The sequence below is a fragment of the Gallus gallus genome, chromosome 1 (genome assembly GCF_016699485.2).
Source record: "Gallus gallus isolate bGalGal1 chromosome 1, bGalGal1.mat.broiler.GRCg7b, whole genome shotgun sequence".
NCBI lineage: Eukaryota > Metazoa > Chordata > Aves > Galliformes > Phasianidae > Gallus > Gallus gallus.
In genome coordinates this window covers 107,282,633-107,302,249 of record NC_052532.1, presented here as the reverse complement: position 1 = coordinate 107,302,249, position 19,617 = coordinate 107,282,633, and positions in this window count along the sequence as shown.

The window sequence follows — 19,617 nt, the reverse complement described above, 5'->3', positions numbered from 1 at the left end:
ATGGTAATGCATCTAGCTCAGACCATAACAGAAGTTATTTCATTTTCTCAGAAATATTTTTGGTTTAAGTGGATGGGATGATACAGCTAATTTCCTAAGTCTCTACATGTGTTTTTCAGCAATACTGAACATACAACTGTTCTTACCAAAATCAGTATAAATGAGGAGGCATTTCTGGAAAATAAAAAAAGAAAGAAAAAAAAGAGACCATCTGCTGAGATGAGTGTATGAGAACTTCGTGCTGCCTTTTGTTCCAGCTTTCAGGCTCCCTGGGAGACGATGGAGTCAGGCAAGGTCTTTCATCTCAGTGATGTGCCATCAGCATCAAATACATGCTGAAGTCTTAAGAGAGCCACAGGAAGAGTATTTACATGCTTCCATTTTGCAGTAGGTTTTAGGCACATGTTTTTAGGCAAATTAGGGATCACTAAAGCACTGCCAAAAGTGTTAAAGATACTACCACCAATAACAAAGTACAGTGTGACTCTCACAAAGGCAGTTTACTTGAAAAGGTGTTAAGGCATAGCAGTGAGGCAAGAAAAGTAAGCTGCACAGTTTGCACTTATGCTGCAGCTTTTGTAAGGAAAGTTGTAATTCAGCCCTTAGCAGAAAGGTCAGCAATCCTTCTTTACTTCTAATGAGCTCATTTTTAGAACAGCAGAAAACAATCTGTGTTTGTGGAAAGTTAACGCTTTCTAATCAAAAGGCTAAAGATGTTCATAGCAAATACAAAAGGTCCCTGGAAAGGGAATGGAAGGAATACAAATAAGTATAAGGTCTACAGAAGAAACCCAACAAAAGTCTTTGCCAATGGGCAGGGATCACATATTGAAAACTATGCGATGCTACTGGCCATTTTTTACGTTTTATACATGCACTTTTTTTTTTCACATTCATATATATGCTTACATATATATAAAAATAAAAAAATATATATTGTAAAGCAATGCATAACCAAAACAACTGCTTTTAAAGCTTCACTATTTTTTTTAACTACTCATATCTTCAAAATGAAATATGTATAATGAGAAAAGACAAGGGAGAGAATTCATCACTTGAATCATACTTAGGACTTACTTCCTGAGAAATGCATTATACAAGCAAAAGACAACATTCCTTTTAAACTTACTGAATTCAAAAGAAAGGGGGAAAATGTTCAATGAAAAATTGCACATTTTCAAGACTTTGTTTAGGATCTTTGGCCTTTATGTGACAAGGAAGAAATCAGCTGTGTGCTGGTAGTACCTATGGTATTGATTCTAGAAAAGCTTTTAGCCCTTGGAGACATTAAATCAGAATGAACATGATGAAAAATCCCAGCAAGATCACATAATATGATAACTATTACATAACTACTACTACATTACTATTACTAAGTAGTCAAACTTTGCTTTGTCTCATTTGCCAGAGAAGAAATGGAAGGAAAGAAAAACTACAAAGAAATTTTCCTGAATAATGGCAGAGAAATGTGGCATAATTTCAAATATTGAAGTAAGAATTTCCTTCTCCTTTTTTAATGACTGTTTATTCTCTCTTTGTGTCAACACTCAGATTTGCTAAAAACAAATGAAAAACCTGTGGCCATAAAAAAACGACCTCTCAAAAAGAATTCATTAGAACTAGATCAATACAGTGAACTGCTTTATAGAAAAAACTCATGAATCCTAAAAAAAGACTTCTTGATAAATCAGAAGCAAATTGTCTTTTCACAGTTTTTTTCTCTTGCATTTCCAAAATAACACAGCAAAGCATACAGATACTGGAACAAAATGTCTTGTTCAGCTGGATATTTTCTGGAAATAGGTTAAAAAAAAACAATTTTTGACATCTTTGCAGATAATGTGCAAATTCAGATCATCACATTAATGTCAATTTACCTACTGTAAAAATGAATAGGTAAGAGATTTTTAAAAAATAAAATAAAACAGTGCTGGAGATATCTAGCAGTGCAGTAATCTGCCATCATCTTTACCCTTGCAATATGAGTCAGTTATTGCCATGACTTCCATTACAGCTAAAATAAAGGTTTTCCCTATATGCCATTCTGAACATTTCCATAGAAATTGACTTGTGAAGGGTTCGTACCAAAATGTCACGGGCCCACCTGGGATTTGGTAACTGTAGACTCAACTTCCTTCTCTGAATGACTCTAACAAAATTTTTTAATCTCAGATCATCTCAAATATGGAATTGCAAAAGCTCTACCCAGATCTCTGCAGTTTCTACCCATCAGGGTAGAACTCTACAGTTTCTACCCATCAGGTTATGAATTCTCAGTTCAATCTGTTGTGAACTCTGAAAAGCTCTTATATATACATATCTCATATGTATATCCACAGAGGGGAGGAGGTGAGTTGAAAAATTCTGTGGATATTTACCACCAAATTCACACTGAAAAACAAAGTAACTCGCTGAAACTGGAGCTGTGCCTGAGAAGGTGTCCACCTGAAATAACTGAATAGCTGTCCAAGAAATGAATGATTAAGACATCAACACAGCTGACAGCCTGTGAGCAGTGGGTGAAAAGGAGAGGGTTACATGAGTATAGAGATGAAAACACCCAAGTATTCCAGAAACCACACTTCTGATTCACATCCAAAACACTGGAAAGAACCAGCAGCTTTCTTCCTGCACTGTGGCTGCCCCATAATAGAATTTCCCTTCTCAACCTTTATCACTCCTTTCCATTCCCATTCACTCTTCAGCTTTTCCTAAAGAAAAAACGGAGTTTTTGATACCAAGACTAAGGAGCTTTTTGTATTTCAAAACAAAATAATTTTTTTTAAAGGGCTTGCTCCTTCTTCTTGAAATGAGTATCTAATGCAGATAGTTTGGGTTTTGTTGAATTTTGGTTGTTTGGTCTGAGTATTGTTGTATTGTTCTTGGGGTTTTATTTTTGTTTTGGTTTGTTTTTTTTTAACCACCTCAGCTAGACAGCTGTGTTCTTGATATTGCTCTTGATAATCAACCTCAGAGGAAAAGCCTGCTTTTCCCAAGGAACAAGCACCTGATGGATGGCAAATGTGTGACCTTAGGGTACCTTAGAGAAACTTTCAGCAATAATAAATTCCAAATTTGTTATCAAGTTTTTTTCTTGGCAATTCAACTACCTGGCAGCAAATACTCTGTACTCTTGTTGGAAACCTTGGTCTGTGTCTGAGCTCTCAAAACAGGGAACATTTTTCTCTGGGCTTGCTGGCCTCCAGTCACCAGCACTGCAGGTAGGCAGCTGGCTAACCAGTTCCTTCCACTTAGTATTTCCCATGCCATACCACATAGAGCAAAGCTTATATGACTACAATAAAGACAAAACCAAGAGTTTTCAAATTCATGAGCCTAAAAATCCCTGTGACAATGTCCACTTGACTCATAAAACTGTCTAAAACTGCTTTTCTGTTCTCTAGTATCATTACTTTACAAAAATCATCTAAGAAACCTAATTTTTAATATCAATATGATATTTTAACTTTAATCAGAACCACCAAATAACAATATTTTAACAGTCTATCCAGTTTCCTGTAAGTAACATCACATTTTAAAATCATTAATGACTAGAGCCAGAGCCTGAGAGATAACAGTTACCGTTTCTTCCTTCAGTTAATCTTGCAAATGGAAAAACACAAATTAAAGTACTTTTTTTAGATAAATGCAACTGAATACTTTGACTTAATTTAGAAATTGCTTTAGCAGTAGCTACAAATTCCAAATTTTTCCAAGTCTCAAATCTGAAATATAATTTCCAGTAGAGTAAGAAATACTACTGTAGTCAGAACTTCAGTTGTATGGGGTCAGTGGAAATTTTATTCAGTTAACAGTGAAACCTGTCCCACAACTCTTCTTTTCGAGACATCTGTAACCTTCAAAAGTGTTTCACTCCTGCTAGTAAGCAAAACAAACAGACAAAGAGCTTTTTTTCCAAACCACTGCAAGGCACAGTTACGTTGTTTTATTGAAATACCAAACAATTTTTGTCTGCATTTCTGCATGTCATTCTGGATTTCTGCAGAATGTTAGATTGTGGAAGTTAAATGATAACACAATTGAGTTAGTAAGTAATAAATGTATATCTACCCTAAAATACTTACATATAATGCTATGAATAAAATAGTAACATTGCATAAGTGCATGCACAAATCATCTTAGTCAGTAAATAAGGAGAAATCAGGAAAAGAATCTTTAGAAAGTGCAATTACCTACTTGTTCTCACAATCACACCTACTTCATAATTCTGTCAGTAAGAGAAGATAGGAGGCAGGTATGAAAAAACGATAGTTTGGCTTATTAACCTACCTTTAAGTCTTCTGTATTTCCCTAGAAATAAATTCAATGCACCTGTGAATGGGTAATGATGAAAGCATATTTACTAAGGAAGCACAAGAAAATTATGTATTCAGACAACTAATTTAAATTTTAAATAATATATATATGAAATTATTGTTATAGGAAAATTATTTACCTAATTTAAAATAAAAAAGGATGGTAATAAATAAATTCCTGTGAAACAAAAAACAACTTTGGGATCTGTCTTGACTTTATTTACTCGTGTTTAATCCAGTGAAGTACAAGTGCACAGCCAGCTATTGACCAGAGCTCAGTAAAGATCTGGAGTCCTTAATTCATAGCCTGGAGTTCGGGCTCCATTTTTCCATCTTTGGTTTTCCAGAGTACTTCTTGTGCAATTCCAGGACCCAAGGAAAAAAAAACACGTCCTTTGAACATAATGTTTCACAATTTTACTCTATTAATTGAACTTGGCATGGGTACAATTGGATCTGGGTTTTCTTCCTATTCCTGTCCCAGGCCAAGCAGTAGCTTTACAAGCTTGCATTCACCTGTAGGTGGTGTAACAACAAGGCTCTGCACTTTGAGAAATGATGGATGTACAGCAGGTGTAGACAAGCTAGTATTTTGTTTCAGCCTCAAACCTGGAAGCCAGCCATAGCCAAATGCTTTGGTTGACTCACATTCTACTCACCTCAGCAGAAGGCAAACTATATTCCTTGGCAACAAGTTGCATTTAACTCTTGGTTTATCTGGCAATTGTTTCATCAGAAAATCAGTGAAATGCTGAGTAAATCTGTCTTATTTGCCTTCAATATCTCGTCTGGCCTGCAGATAGAAGCAGGACTGCAGCACATACAACTCAAGCAGAGTGTGGAGCCCCATTGGTCCCTGATGACCTCTTCATGCAATATGTGTAGACATACATCAAACACTACTTTCGTGGCACCACAGGAGTACACACTAGTGCTCATCTGAAAACTGAGGATACTCAGTCACAGAAATGGTCTGCCAGGAATCTATGCAAAAAATTGATGATGTTTTTCTGTTGTTCGTTCAGATCACATCTCTTCTATAAACATAGTTCTTCACTGTTAGCCACTAGGATCACACTGTAGCAAATAAACATTGAAAATTTTCTAATACAAAAGAATCACAGGAGAAAAAAAATATCACTCTTCCTCTGACATTTAAGAATGTAGTAACCTTCCAGTACACAAAATACTATTTTCAATTATTCAGCACTACAAACTCCAATGTTTAAAAAGTTAAAAAGATTTTTATGAAAGTTCAGCTTCCAGTCATTTTCCTAGGAAGAGTTTTGTTATTGCTGCTGGAATACTTGAAATTAAACAATGCTCTGTTGGATAATAGGACAATAGGATGAAGATATTTTCTACAACTTGTATTTCAGTGGAATTCTGTTTTATGTGGGAAAAACAGCTAATGAAATGCAAACAAAGAATTGTAAAGAATGGATTTGGTGGGTAATTATCTGCATCTCTTAAGACATTTTGAAACTCCTTTTCAGCACTACCAGTTTCTAGTTGCGCTTTCCCACATTATATGAGAACGTATTTTCCTTCATACTTTCTCTAAATATTACAACACTAAATCACCGTGTAACATACTATAATCAGATTTCAAATCAATGGATATTTATTTGAATGTGTTTCATATTTCAGCCGATCTTAATTTTTTGCAGAATTCTGTTTCCCCGTTGACAACTCAGTCATCTGCACTCTGTCGCTTTTCTCATCAGTCTTTTTCCTCTACAAATTCTGGTCACCCATTTCACTACATACCAAGGTAAACTGTTTCCTATTGTTCAAGCTCTTCAACATCTGTTTCTTCAGCAAAGCCAATAATAGTTAACTGTAGCTCAACCTTACTTGATTTTTATAAGGAAAGTGGAATAAATCAAAATAAATTAAAGCCATCTACATTCTGAGCAGTTGCCAAAAAATGATTCAAAGCAATCAAAATAATCTTCAAATTATACCCCTAGGTATTTTAGCTTAACTTTCTCAGTCTCAATTATGAAACGAGAAGCAACAGCTAAATATGAAGAGAAAATAAAACAATGCAACAGTATTGTTAAGTTAGGTAAGGCTTCAATATCAGTGAACATGGGAAACATCCAGTACTATGCCTTTTGTAACCATCACAAAAAAAAAAACAACAACAGAAGCTGCAAAAAAGGAAAATTAAAGCTATACATAAAACCATAGCGTTGCTATTTTTGGAGAGTTATTTTCCAATGCTAAGGAGAAACACAAGGAAAATTTTCAATAATTTACCACTAAATTCATAACAAAGAAATTGGCATTTAAATATAAATCTAGTTGAAATTTATGGGCCATGAATCTCTATTTTAGTGAAGCTGACCCTAGGGACAGACACCTGAGAACAGGAACGGAAAGGTACATGACAGAGATTTGCACGCAGATGGCTAATGAATATTTGTTAAGGATGGAACAGGACAGCAATAAGAACAGGTAGAGAAGGGGCCCAAGGACAGAGGCACAGTTAATTCTCACAGAACCTTCTGGAGGAACATAAGGTATAAACTTGTAGAAACGCCGAGGAAGTGGCTTCAAGCAGGAGGTCTGTGTGCGCAGGAGACCTCATAGAAGAAAGCCAGTGGAAGGGAGAAGTTGAAATGATGGTTCAGTGTTTCAAGGGCCCAACAGAAGACTGCAAAGATGATGCACCATTCAGATTTCCTTGCAAAGCCATCTCCCCAGTTCCCAGTGATGGTGCATCTACCCAAGTGAGAGGGTGGGACAAGGGGCAGATGGGAAAGAGAAGGATGCCAGCCACTGCAAACAGCACATTCAGCACATCTAGAGAAGAATGGAAGGAAGATGGGCAAGAACATTCATGATTTGGTAAGATGCTTGCTTTTCATATGACACGAATAGACTTCAAGGTACTATCTATCATTGAATATCCCCCCTGGATTGAATATTCAGGCTGAATGATTGGTTCCAAAGTTTTTAATAAAAAATTCAGAAACTGAGTAAGAATAGATAAGCAAATCAAATGCACCAAAAGGAACAAAGTAGGCAAAAAAAGCAAAGCTGGGAATATGAATCACCAAAATACCTACCAGCTCCCTCACCTGATCGCTAATATACATTTTCTTCTTAAGTTGTTAAATAACTGAAAATCAGTTTCTATGATTTTATTTTGTTACGGAAACAAAGAAGAGGAGAAATAGCATTATCTATGATTCAGTCTCCTGCTGGTATTAAAAAGAATATTCAGATAAAGTTTTACAATATGTCAGTAGATTATTACTCCCTGTATGCCACACTTTACATCACATTAGATAACTTCAGTAAAAGGAACAATAGTAGCAAAAAAAGTAATCTAAGTCTTCAGAGAAAATTAATACCTTGTACAAAACTGAGTAAAACGTTGATGCTATACAAAATAATCACAAGAATACAACCTTCACTGCTATACAAAATAATCACAAGGATGCAACTTCCAAACAACATGCATATTTTACTAGCTTAACATGCAGCAATTATGCTGTTCATGTTTTTCTGAAATGCACTGGAAGAAAAGCAAGACAGTAACATTTTTATCAACATTCGCATTGTTTGGGGATTTTTTTTTAAATAAGGGTTGAACGCATTGTGCCATCAGTTTAGGAAATGTTGTCTTTAGGCAAAGGAACAGAGGCACTTAAGGTCGTGGGTGTGTACAAATACCTTTCCCAAATTAGAGTCTATGGGCGCTATTGGAGCTACTCAGCACATTGCGGGATCATCTTAAAACTATCTCATTTTGTAAATGACCTATGGTTGAATGCCATTTAACATGGTGGGCTGTAAAGTTATTAATGTAAAGAACAGTAATAACTAGGGCACATGAGTTACCATATAAGCAAACCAGCCTAAGTCCAAGGTGATCAACATCGTGTCTGCATGCAGCATTAGTGTCCAAGAGATGAGCTAGGAGAGTCACACCTCCTTCCAGGTGAGGGATGGTCTTATGCGATGACCAGCAGCCAAGAGCATCCTTATACCCAGTCTAAATCTCCCCTATTCTAGTTTGAAACCATTTCCTCTTGTTCTATCACAACAGACCCTTCTAAAGGATCTGTCCCTATCTTTCTTATATCCCTCCTGATAGGCCACACTAAGGTCTCCCCAGATCCTTCTCTTCTCCAAGCTGAACAGCTCCAGCTCTTTCAGCCTGTCCTTGTAGGGGAGGTGTTCCTTCTCTTGGACCACTTTTGTGGCTCTTAACATTCAATTAAGCCAGCCTCACTTAAGACTCTCACCTTTTCCACCGAGCCTGCGCTGCTTTATTTTTTTTTCTATTTCTTGTCCAAACACAATGACTGGAAAAAAATGGTTCTTACTCACTGCAAATTATAATTGCACCAGAAATGCAGATGGATTTCAAAGGATATTTTTACTTATTTATTTATTGGCTAGCACTGTTTTTTTACTTTCTTTGAGCTGTATCCACTCTGCTTTCTTCCTCTCACGTTCCACTCTTGAGTGATATGTACAAGTGTTCCATGCTGGATCAGATGTAATTTTGCTACAGTTATCTGATACAGCAGTTCAGCTATTTCTGTAAGACTTTTCCTTTGGTATGGATTTTGATTAGTTCCACAATTCTGACTGCTTATGGATCTCTGATGCTCCAACTCCAGAAACTTACATTTTATGTTCCATTACTCCACCAACATGACTGAAAAATCACTCCTGCAAACATATCTTACTATTTTTACAAATCCTTCTAATAGCATTACGTTCTCACATTTCTTCCATTGGCTGCTGTGGGATCTTTTTCGGTGTCTCATTATTATTAATAGCTGTCTATCCCTCATGTCTCTTAACTCAAATTGACTTTCAGTTATTTCTGTGTTGACAGTTGCAGCCTCTGCACTTTATGCAATCAGCTGTGTACATCTCCCTTTCTTGAATTATGTTCTCCTGAAACATCTTAGACTGTTTTAACTTTTATCTTCCTGCCCATAGAGATACAGCACAAATTCTACCTTCACCGCATTCTAGCAAAAGGCTTTTAAAATTCCTTACTGAATATCAGAATATCCTTTCAGTAATGTCCTTTCACAAGAAAAAGTACAAAATTTCACCTTCTTTGCAATGTCAACTTTTGCCTGTAAGTGGCTGCATTCAGAAAAAAAAAAAAAAAGTGAAGATTCATAAATGAAAGAATTCAAGACAATGTCACAACCACAAAGAATAACCAGAGGTTGGCAGTGCCGCAAGTGCATATGGGAAGGGAGCTGCATACGCGACTTTACTTTCCCCTGCCATGACCAGAGACAGGTGCTGCTCCAGCCAGCATTATGGGGAGAATGAAAAGGCCACACAGCTGAAGACATTTAATTCCCTTCTCTACAAACCCACTTTTGAGAAAAATTCTGTCTTTCTTCTAAGCTAATACTTGAGGAGAGATGGCATCAAATGCAAGAGAAATGTAATGGATAAAATATAGGTTTGTTTAGTAAATGTATCTTCAGCGTACTCCGCCAAAATAGACTTTAGAACATCTTAAAATGAAATTAAAAAAAAAAAAATCAATGCTGTGGCATTAGTTTTAATTGGCTTTAACTTTTCTAGTCAAAATGCAACGCATGAGGCCCATTACCATTTGGATAGTTGGTGCTTCTAAACATAGTGTCAGAATGCAGTGAATGAGGGGGCAGGTTGCAGGCCAATGCACACACAGCCAAGTGAAATAGCTGCTCCATCCGTGCTGCAAAATCAAACACATGCAGAGCAGCAGCTATAATTAGGCATGGACAAACATATTTTCAGAACCTACTTTAATTCCAATTAAAGTACCTCTTTTCAGGTACACCGCTCTACCAAATTAGACTGAAACCTGTTTCAGATGGTTATGAAGAGTTTGCTATCTTTTCACGTTTCGGTTTTCTTTTTTTTTTTTTTTTTTTTTTTTCCAAACAAAAGGAAAAACAAATCAGTAGAAATGTGCGTGCTTAGATCTGCTTTTTCCTGGTTCTCCTATTACCCCTTCTAAATCCTCCTCTCTCATTCGGATTTTGGAACATGCCTTCTTGAACTCACAGCTGTGAGAGTTTGGCCCACATTCAAAAAAAGGGTACAAGAAGCTTTTTATGTAATACAAGGGAAGCCAAATGCGGATGCAGTGATGAAGGAGAAGGTTGCAGGACAGGCGGGCTTTGAGAAAGCCCGTACATGGTCACAGAAAGGATCCTCATAGTCTTGTCCCTAACTATAGCAAGCACCAAACTTTCAAAGAGAGCAGCTACAGCAGAAAGCAGTACAGGCAGCTCTTTTTCCCAAGAAGAGGCAAGGAAGTTTTCTCCTAACTTTCAGGGATTAGGTCTGATGAGTGCCTGTAAGGTTGAGAGTTCATTTTCCTCATAATTATCGATTATTCATTTTGATTAACTATTATCCCTGTGTTATCTAACGCTGTCTCTTCAGTCCTTGGTTTCAATTAAAGTTAGGGGAAGGAGTTATATGGGCTTAGCAGCATCAAGGATAGAAAAGCTTTTACTTTATCATTTTCAACTGCAATTCAATTTCCATTTTTCAGCAAAATAATTTCACATTATTTAACAATACGAATCAACAGGTGAACAAAAGTTTCTGCTAAGTCACTCAGAGGTATATTTTAGGCTTTTTGCTCCTTCTTGTTAAATAAGCAGCCCGAGTCTTTTCAGCCTCCCTCCGTGAGAGTTTTCCACTCCCTCCACCCTTTCTTCACACTCCTCTCAGACTCCTTCCCACTGGATCTTTGTGCTGAGCTGCAGATACCCAAATGCACACAGCATGCTGTTGGGTGTCTTCCCCATCTTGGTGAGGTGCCTCTCAGGTTCCTCACAGCTTCCATGAACTTTGCCCAAGTTTACCACCATGCATCCTCTATGGGATTTGCCACTGTTTTCCTCACCTTGTTTCCAGATGTCTAGTAAAGGCACAGGTGCTAACCCAGGACCTTTCGTGTGTCACCTCAGATATTGTTCCTACGTTCATTCACTTTGCTGTAACTTCCATCCTCTAAAATAGCATCATGCTTTCCTCCCCTGCCCCAGGCTTCTGCTGAGTGCCTCCTTGACAGAGGAAACCATGTAAGCAGATGGCTTTGGGTCTCTTTTACACAGTCATAGCTACACAGACAGCAGGAACCATTCAGTTCCCTTTGCTTTACAGATGATGGCGTAGAGCAAAAGACTTACACTTCTCTGTCAAGAACAATGTTATATTGCTTTTCATTTAAACAAATGTAAACAACATTTAAACAAATTAAAAATGTAAGTAGAGCACTGGGATAACTAGATTCATTGTGTTCTCTCATTTCTTGGGTTTTTGTGGTCTTTCAGTTTTTACTTATTTATTTGTCTATGCTAAAGTTAGAAAATCTTGAGAAAAGGAATCCTTTGTGGAGAAGGAACAAAACAGTGGACAGACAAGGAGAAAGACTTCCAACTCTGTTGTCATGAGGAAGAAGATGTGAATGTGGAAATCTGACCTGAGTAGAACAGAGTTTTTCTCGAGTAATCATCACACCTTTCATTACATTTTCTTCTCTGTGTTATCACCTTTGTTACCATCCTTAATCCATGAGGAGGAGCAGTGATTATAAGCAGCTAAATGAGGGCATAAGTTTCAGGGGACAGTTAAAGTAAAATATACATTTATTTTGTTGATCCCCAATTATGTTGTTCATCGTACAGATTGTTCTTAACAGTAAGTTGAGAATCAAATTACTATTTCTACTCATGGAAATTATAAATTATATTAACCCAAGATATTCAAGGCTGCTTCACCAAAACTGCCTCTAGATGGCCATGGGGTAAGATTAGACGAGCCAGTAGGGAAGAAAAGCCAGCTTGTTTTAATCAAGATGTGCGTGCCAAGTGAACACACTGTTATAAGTTACAACTGTATTACCAATACGTACTTGGGGGAAAAAAAATCATATTAGTGTTTGTCTAAAACTTGTTTAAATAAATATTTTAGTATCATTCTGAAATTACTTTTAATATTTGTCCAGAAAAAAAAAAATAGCCACAAAACACAAGATGCCAGAAACGTTATTTTGTTTTACAGTAAAATAGATGGTGCTTGATGGAGATAAGGCTATGTAAATTATCTCTGTTGTAAGTTCCTATCTCTAGTCATTCACTCCAATTATCTATAACTATTACATATAGCAAATCAGCAATTGTAACTCATCTCCAATTAGAAAGACTAAATTCCCAGTGCTTTCTGCTTTAAGAATAGTATTTTCTTTAAGCATATGCTTTGCATCCATTTCTATCCATCTAGCCAAAAAGTCTAGAGCCAAAAAACAGATGTTAGAATGAAGAAAAGCCCTTACTGAAACTAAACTGCCCATGCTTTACTTTCTGAAAGAGGTAATGAATAGCAAAACAAAAAAATCACTACATCGCTTCTTTTGTCAAGGGAAAGTCACAATTACCTGGCATAGTTTGAGCAAACTGAAGTTTTCCTCAACTTCCAGTGGCCAGAACCAGAAGCAAAATCTTGTCAGAATAGAGGAGAGCGTGTTATGTTTGCTACATCCAGGGCCCATACAACTGGTACTTGGAAGAGAGTAAAATCTCCAGAGGTTAATGTCTAAAATCATATCATCTTACTGCAGGGTACTCTGGTTTTACATGTAGTATAAAGAAGCTGAGCAAAGAACTATGGTACAACAAGCCCTTCACTCTTACAAAGAAAAACTACTAAAACCATTTATTATTAAAAACCTCAACAGGAACATCAGCAATGATCAGGCAGATTCATTTTCAGGAAAAACGATGACTAGCTATGCTCATTGTATTAGGGCATAGAAAGGTGATTAAAGGTGATAAAATGGATTTCCCACAGATGCCAACAGCACGTACAAAATCATCTGAATAATTAGAACTGTGTAAATGTCAGAGAGCCCATTGAACATTGACTCATTAGAGCAGAAAGGTTGCTTCAGGTGAGTTGAGGCCACTTAGGTTTCTGCTCTTCTCAAGCATCTGAGCAATCAATCCTCTTTCCAAAGGTGCTCTTGGATATCAAGTCTTATGGACACATGCTCAGTGATTGCACTAACACTCAGATTATCAAGGAATACATCTCAGCATCCTCAGGGATGAGGTCTTGTCTCACAGGCAGGACCAAAACCCTCAAGCACTTCAAGAAGAGACAAAGAATAAAATTCTGTGCTTCTTCACAGAGAAGAAAAGCGTGGGCAGTGACAGGACAGGCTCCATTTTAAATCTCTCCAATTCATAGGCTGCCTCAGGTCTTCATGGTTAAGAAAGCTGCCACGATTCCTCTTCACTAGTTATAGGCCATAAAATTCTACGTGATTTCCATATCTCACTTATACGTACAATATGCTTTCCTGATAGCTGGAATTTTAAGGAAAGAAGGGTACCAAAGGAGGAAGCTGGAAGGCAGAAAGAACTAATGACAGGTATACCATAAACCACAGCATGCAGAAATACAGTTTTGCACCGACAATTCATAATGTATACAAGAAAACTAACTCAGGGCTGTTCTCACAGCCCTGGGCAGCCCGTTCCATGCCCACCGCCCTGTGGTGCAGCCCCTGTCCCTAACCCCCAGCTGCCCCTCCCCTGACACAGCTCCATGCCGTTCCCTCGGGCCCTGTCGCTGTCACACAGAGCAGAGCTCAGCGCTGCCCCTCCGCTCCCTGTGAGGAGCTGCAGCCGCCATCAGGCCTCCCCTCAGCTCCTCTGCTCTGCACTGCGCACACCGATAGGCCTCAGCTGCTCCTCACACACCTTGCCCTCAGGGCCTTCCCCAACTTTGCAGCCCGCCCTTGGATTTCATGTTATTTATTTTCCTCACAGGAGTTCACTAACAGATTTCCAAACACTTTAAAATCATTTTTGTTAATTAACTTGAAGTTATCAAATTCATCTCATGCTTGCAACTCACCTTCCAAAACTCACAGTGACGAGATCCCGAATGTAAGTTTTTATCGTTACTGTCTCATGTCGTGCTTTGCTCCAATTCCCTGCACTTCCTGCAGCATACAAAAAGCAACTACCTTCCCTTGGTTAACTTTATAAACCTTAAAGTAGTTCATGGTTTCCAGGTATCCACAGATTGAAAATCTTCTATTTTAAACACGTAAGCATTACTGAGAAGCCTCCCTTGCTCCTTACCTTCCTTTAGCTGACAAAAAGACAATCGGAAAAAAGGGTAAAGGGTTAAAATTACATCAGAACATTCCTGCCCTTTTCTCTTTATTCTTTGCTGCCCATTCTGTCTGAAAGACAAAAAAACTTGATAAGTCTCAGGAATTAAGGTGGAAACAGAGCCTCACAGAATCGTTCTCCCCTAAACTTAACCACTGATGTTTTTTTTCAATGTATCATCACTCTCCTTTTAAAGGCTTTGCCACTTTTCTTGCTGCATCGCATGTTAAATATTTTCCCTTTGTCCTAAGTTCTTGTGTGGCTTACTACACTCCCAATATTGCATTCAAGCACTTGCTTTGAAACTATAACTAATACCATTTAAGGTCTATATCATGTTTATACTGACCCTTTGATTCCTTAAAAAAGTCATAACAACAACATAGAAGCAAAAAATGTGTTGTGGCTGTTCATCGTTGCTAGGTTTTGAAGTTTTTAGTAAAACATACCTAGAATTCTTGGGTTAATGTCTTTGCATTGACATTCTCCTAACAGATTTTACAAATTGGAGAACATGACATTAGTTGTATTATAAATATTGTATGCCCCTCATAGAATCACAGAATTGTAGGGGTTGAAAGGGATCTTTGGAGATCATCAAGTCCAACCCCCTGCGAAAGCAGGTTCACTAGAGCAGGTCACACAGGAAAGCATCCAGAAGGGTCTTAAATTCCTCCAGAGAAGTAGACTCCACAACCTCTCTGGTCAACATGTTCCAGTGCTCTGTAGTCCTCACATTAAGGAAGTTTTTCCTCATGTTCTAGTTAGTGCTCATTGCCCTTTGTTCAATCATTGGGTAATACTGAAAAGAGCCTGACTCCATCCACTTGATTCCCACACTTCAGATAGTCATAGATGTTAACGAGATCCCCTCTCAGCCTTCTCATCTCACAACTGAACATTCTCAGATCTCAGCCTTTTCTTGTGTGGGAGGTGCTCCAGGCCCCTCATCATCTCTGTCACCCTCAACTGAACCCTCTACAATAGGTTCCTCTCTTTCCTGAAGAATCCGGAACTGAACACAGTATTCCAGAAGTGGCCTCACCAGGGCAGGGCAGAGGGGGAGGATCACCTCCCTCAAACTGCTGGCCATGCTCTTTTTAATGTATCCCAGGACCCCACAGGCCACCTTGGCCACAAGGGCACACTGCTTGTTCATGGCCAACCTGTTGCCCACCAGAACACCCAGGTCCTTCTCCCCGGAGCTCCTCTCCAGCAGGTCAGCCCCTAATCTGTACTAATGCATGCAGTTATTCCTCCCCAGCTGTAGGACTTCGACGCTTGCTCTTGTTGAACCTCATCAAATTCCTCTCCACTCATCTCCCCACGTTGTCCAGGTCCTACTGAATGCAGTACAGCTTTCTGGTGTGTCACTTACTTCATATCATCAGCAAACTTGCCGAGGATGGACTCTATCCCATCATTCAGGTCACTGATGAAAATGCTGAACAAGACCAGACCCAGCACCAACATCTGGGGAACACCGCTAGTTACAGGCCTTCAACTGGACTCTGCTAGTCAGCCAGTTCTCAATCCAGTTCACTGTCCACTCATTTATCCAACACTTCCTAAACTTACCTACAAGGATGTTCTAGGAGACAGTATTAAACACCTTACTTTAGTCAAGATGCACAACATTCTCTTCTTTCCCCCCCACCTACCTAGCCTGCAATGACATTGTAGTAAGCTACCAGATTTGTTGAGCATAACTTTTCATTTGGCAGAGCCACATTGACTACTCCTGACAACCTTCTTCTCTTCCAATTGCTTGTAGATGACATCCAGAGTAAGATGTTCCGTCCCATTCCCAGAGATAGAGGTGAAGCTGGCTGGCCTGTAGTTCCCCTGCTGCTCCTTGCTGTCCTTTTTGAAGACCAGTGACATCAGCATTCCTCCCATCCTTAGGCATCTCTCTCATTCTCCAAGACCTTTCTAAGATGATAGATTGGGCAATCACTTCTTCCAGCTCTCTCAGCACTTGGGGATACATCCAACGAGGGCCCTCGGATTTGTGTGAGTCCAATTTGACTAGAAGGTCTCTAACTAGATCTTCCTCAACCAAGGGGAGTCCCCAGACTCTCTCTTTTATCTTCAGGGACTGGGATTCCCAAGGGTCAGCCTTAGCAATAAAGACTAAAGCAAAGAATGTGTTTGGTATCTCTGCCTATTCAGAGTCATCCATTACCAAGGTACCCACTCCATTCAGCAGCAGACCCAAATTTTCCGTAGTCCTCCTTTTTGCTACTGAGATACTTAAAGAACTCTTTCTTGTCCTTAACCTCACTCACCAGATTTAATTCCAAGTAGACCTTAGCTTTCCTTGTGGCATCTCTGCATGCCCTGACAAGATCCCTATATTCCTCCCAAGTGAACAGATGCCTTTTCCACATTCCCTAGGCATTCTTCTTCCATTTGAGTTTTTTCCATGAGCTCCTTGCTCATCCATGCAGATCTCCTGTCACCTTTGCCTGATTTCTTACTGTTAGGGATGCTCAAATACCACCACAATGTGGTCCCTATAAAAAGACAGTGATCAGATAGATTATGATGATATTGAATATTGTAATGATAGGCAGTTAGTATGAAACTAATTTTTCAGTGTCTGACTGAAAAGATGTATTCTTTTCTTCTTCAACTAATAACTTGCATGCATACTGCACTTTCAAAAACATTTAAAAAAAAAAGCTGCTGGTAAGGCTTCATGAAATGAATCCCCACCCCAATGTAAAATGGTTACATGCCCTCAGAGTCCCAAGAAATAAATCTTCAGGGGGCACCTAAACTACGCAGGGCAGTTTCCAGCCATCTGCACCGTTTTGCCTGTGACACAGACATACAAAAGAGCAAAGTGCTCTTGTAGAGAATACTTGGAATTTTCCCTCCCTACACAGTGACCCATACCCAGTAATAGCTCCCAACTTGAGTTCATATGCCCTTGCTTTCCCTGCCATTGTGCTAGGCTGCACTTACTCTCTTCTTTGCATCCTCTGCCGGTCCAAATGGATCTTGAATTCCTTGCAATCAATAAGGTAATTTTAAAGCCTAGAGTTTGAAGTGCCTCTTGTTTCTTTTCTTTCACCTGTTTTGAAATCAAATGAAAGATGTGGTACAGTAGCATACCTCTTTGAACTCACTGTGGAAAGAGGAAGGTGGAATTCCATCTCTCTCAAATCTCAGCTGAATGTTCTATTTGAAGAAGAAACATTCACTTGTGATATCAGACCTTTACTCCCCATGTTCCTCAGTCTCTAAATCAGTAAGTATAAACATGTCCACTATCTTGTACCACCTAACTACAATTTGCATTCTTCAGAATCAACTCCTCAGTATAGGCAACAGATTGGAAGGGATTTAACAGAAGAGAAAAAACATAACAATAGCTTTGAGATATCTAAGTAACAAAGAAGTAGTCTTCATGATTAGAGAAGGCACCTAGGAGACCTGACAGTGGCCTTTCAGTGTCTAAACAGGTGCTGTAAGAAAGAAGGGGACAGGGTCTTTAGCAGGGTCTGTTGTGATAGGACAAGGGGGCATGGTTTCAAAACAAAAGGGGGAGATTCAGCTTGCATATACGGAAAAAGTCTTTTACAGTTAGGGTAGTGAGGCAGTGGCACAAGTTGTGCCACTGCCTCACAGAGAGGCGGTGGATGCCCCATCCCTGAAGACACTCAAGGTCAGGCTGGATGGGACTCTGAGCACCTGGTGTAGCTGTAGGTGTCCCTGTTCATGACAGAGGAGTTGGACCAGATGGCCTTTAAGGGTTCCTCCCAATTCAAATGATTCTATGATTATCATCACTTTCTTCGTGCCTCAGCACTTAATGCGTATATTTTATTCCCTTCTCTGTGCACTGAAACAAACTCTTTGCTTGAATGTTTAGCAAGAAGAGATGCAAAAACAGGGAAAGAGGAAAGAAGATTAAAAAAATGAGGGAGGAAAAGAGAACAAAATGGAAAGGAAAAATGCAAATGTGTAAAGAAATTATAGACATTAAAATAGCGTAAAGTGGCAAGAAACAGTGCAAGAAATTAGTAAGAACATGAAAGGCATCAAAAGAATGAAAAAAAATGCAAGATGTGAGCAGATGTAAAAAGAACATAAAAGGTGTGAAAATAAAATGACAATGGAGTGAAAAAAGATGATACCAAAGAAAAAGTGAGGGAAATGAAAGAGTTAAATACTGAAGAGAAAGAAGGGAATAGACCTGAAAGGTGTTTGAAGCAAAGATAGAAAGGGGAAGGGAGAAACCTGAAAAGCATTGAAATTGGGATCTGAAAGCAAAGCAAACACCTGAAAAGCATTGAAAATAAAGGGGGGGAGGGAGTGGAAAGACACAGGAAGCACTAAACAGGGGGAAAGAACGTAAAAAGCATTAGAAAGAAGAGGAAAGCAGAGAAAATCAGTGAAAGTAAAGGGAGAAAAGGAAGTGGAAGAGAGCAAGAAAAACAAAAGCAGAAAAGATAGGCAGTGAAAACAGGTCAAAAACAGTAAAAAATAACGAAGAGGAAAAAAACCACAACCTGAAAGGCTGAGGAAATGGAAAACTCAATGTGAGAAAGCTAAAGTGGGAAAGAGAATGAAGAGCACCAAAAAGAAAAGAAGGAGGACCTGAAAAACTCAAGAGGAAGTCAAGGGAGGAAAAAGTGGAGAGAGGGAGGGAGTGGTGGGACAGGGAGAGGAGGCCTGAAAGCATTTAAGACAAATGGGACAGGCAGAGCAAAGCAAGTAGGCAGTGCACAGCAGGAAAGGAAAGTGGAAGAGGCAGTAAAGATAGGAAAAGGAAATAATGGAGCCAAAAGAAACCCACCAAAAAAAACAGCAATCCACAACCAGAAACACAGGAAAAGCAAGAGGAGCAGCAGGGGAAAGACAGAAAAAAGTGGGGGGAAAAGGAAAATCAGGAGAAAAATTAAAAGCTGAAAGATGGGAAGAGGGAAAAACAAAAAAAAAGTGAGAAGGGCAGAAATGGGATGGGAATAAGGGGATGGGAGTAAAGAGAAGGAGAAAGAAGAGGATCTCAGGTGGGGAAGAAAGAGAGGAAGCAAAGGCCATACAGTGTTTCTGTTTCTCAAAAGGGAAATTAAATACAGTTTCTACTGAAAATAAAATGAGACGTTTTT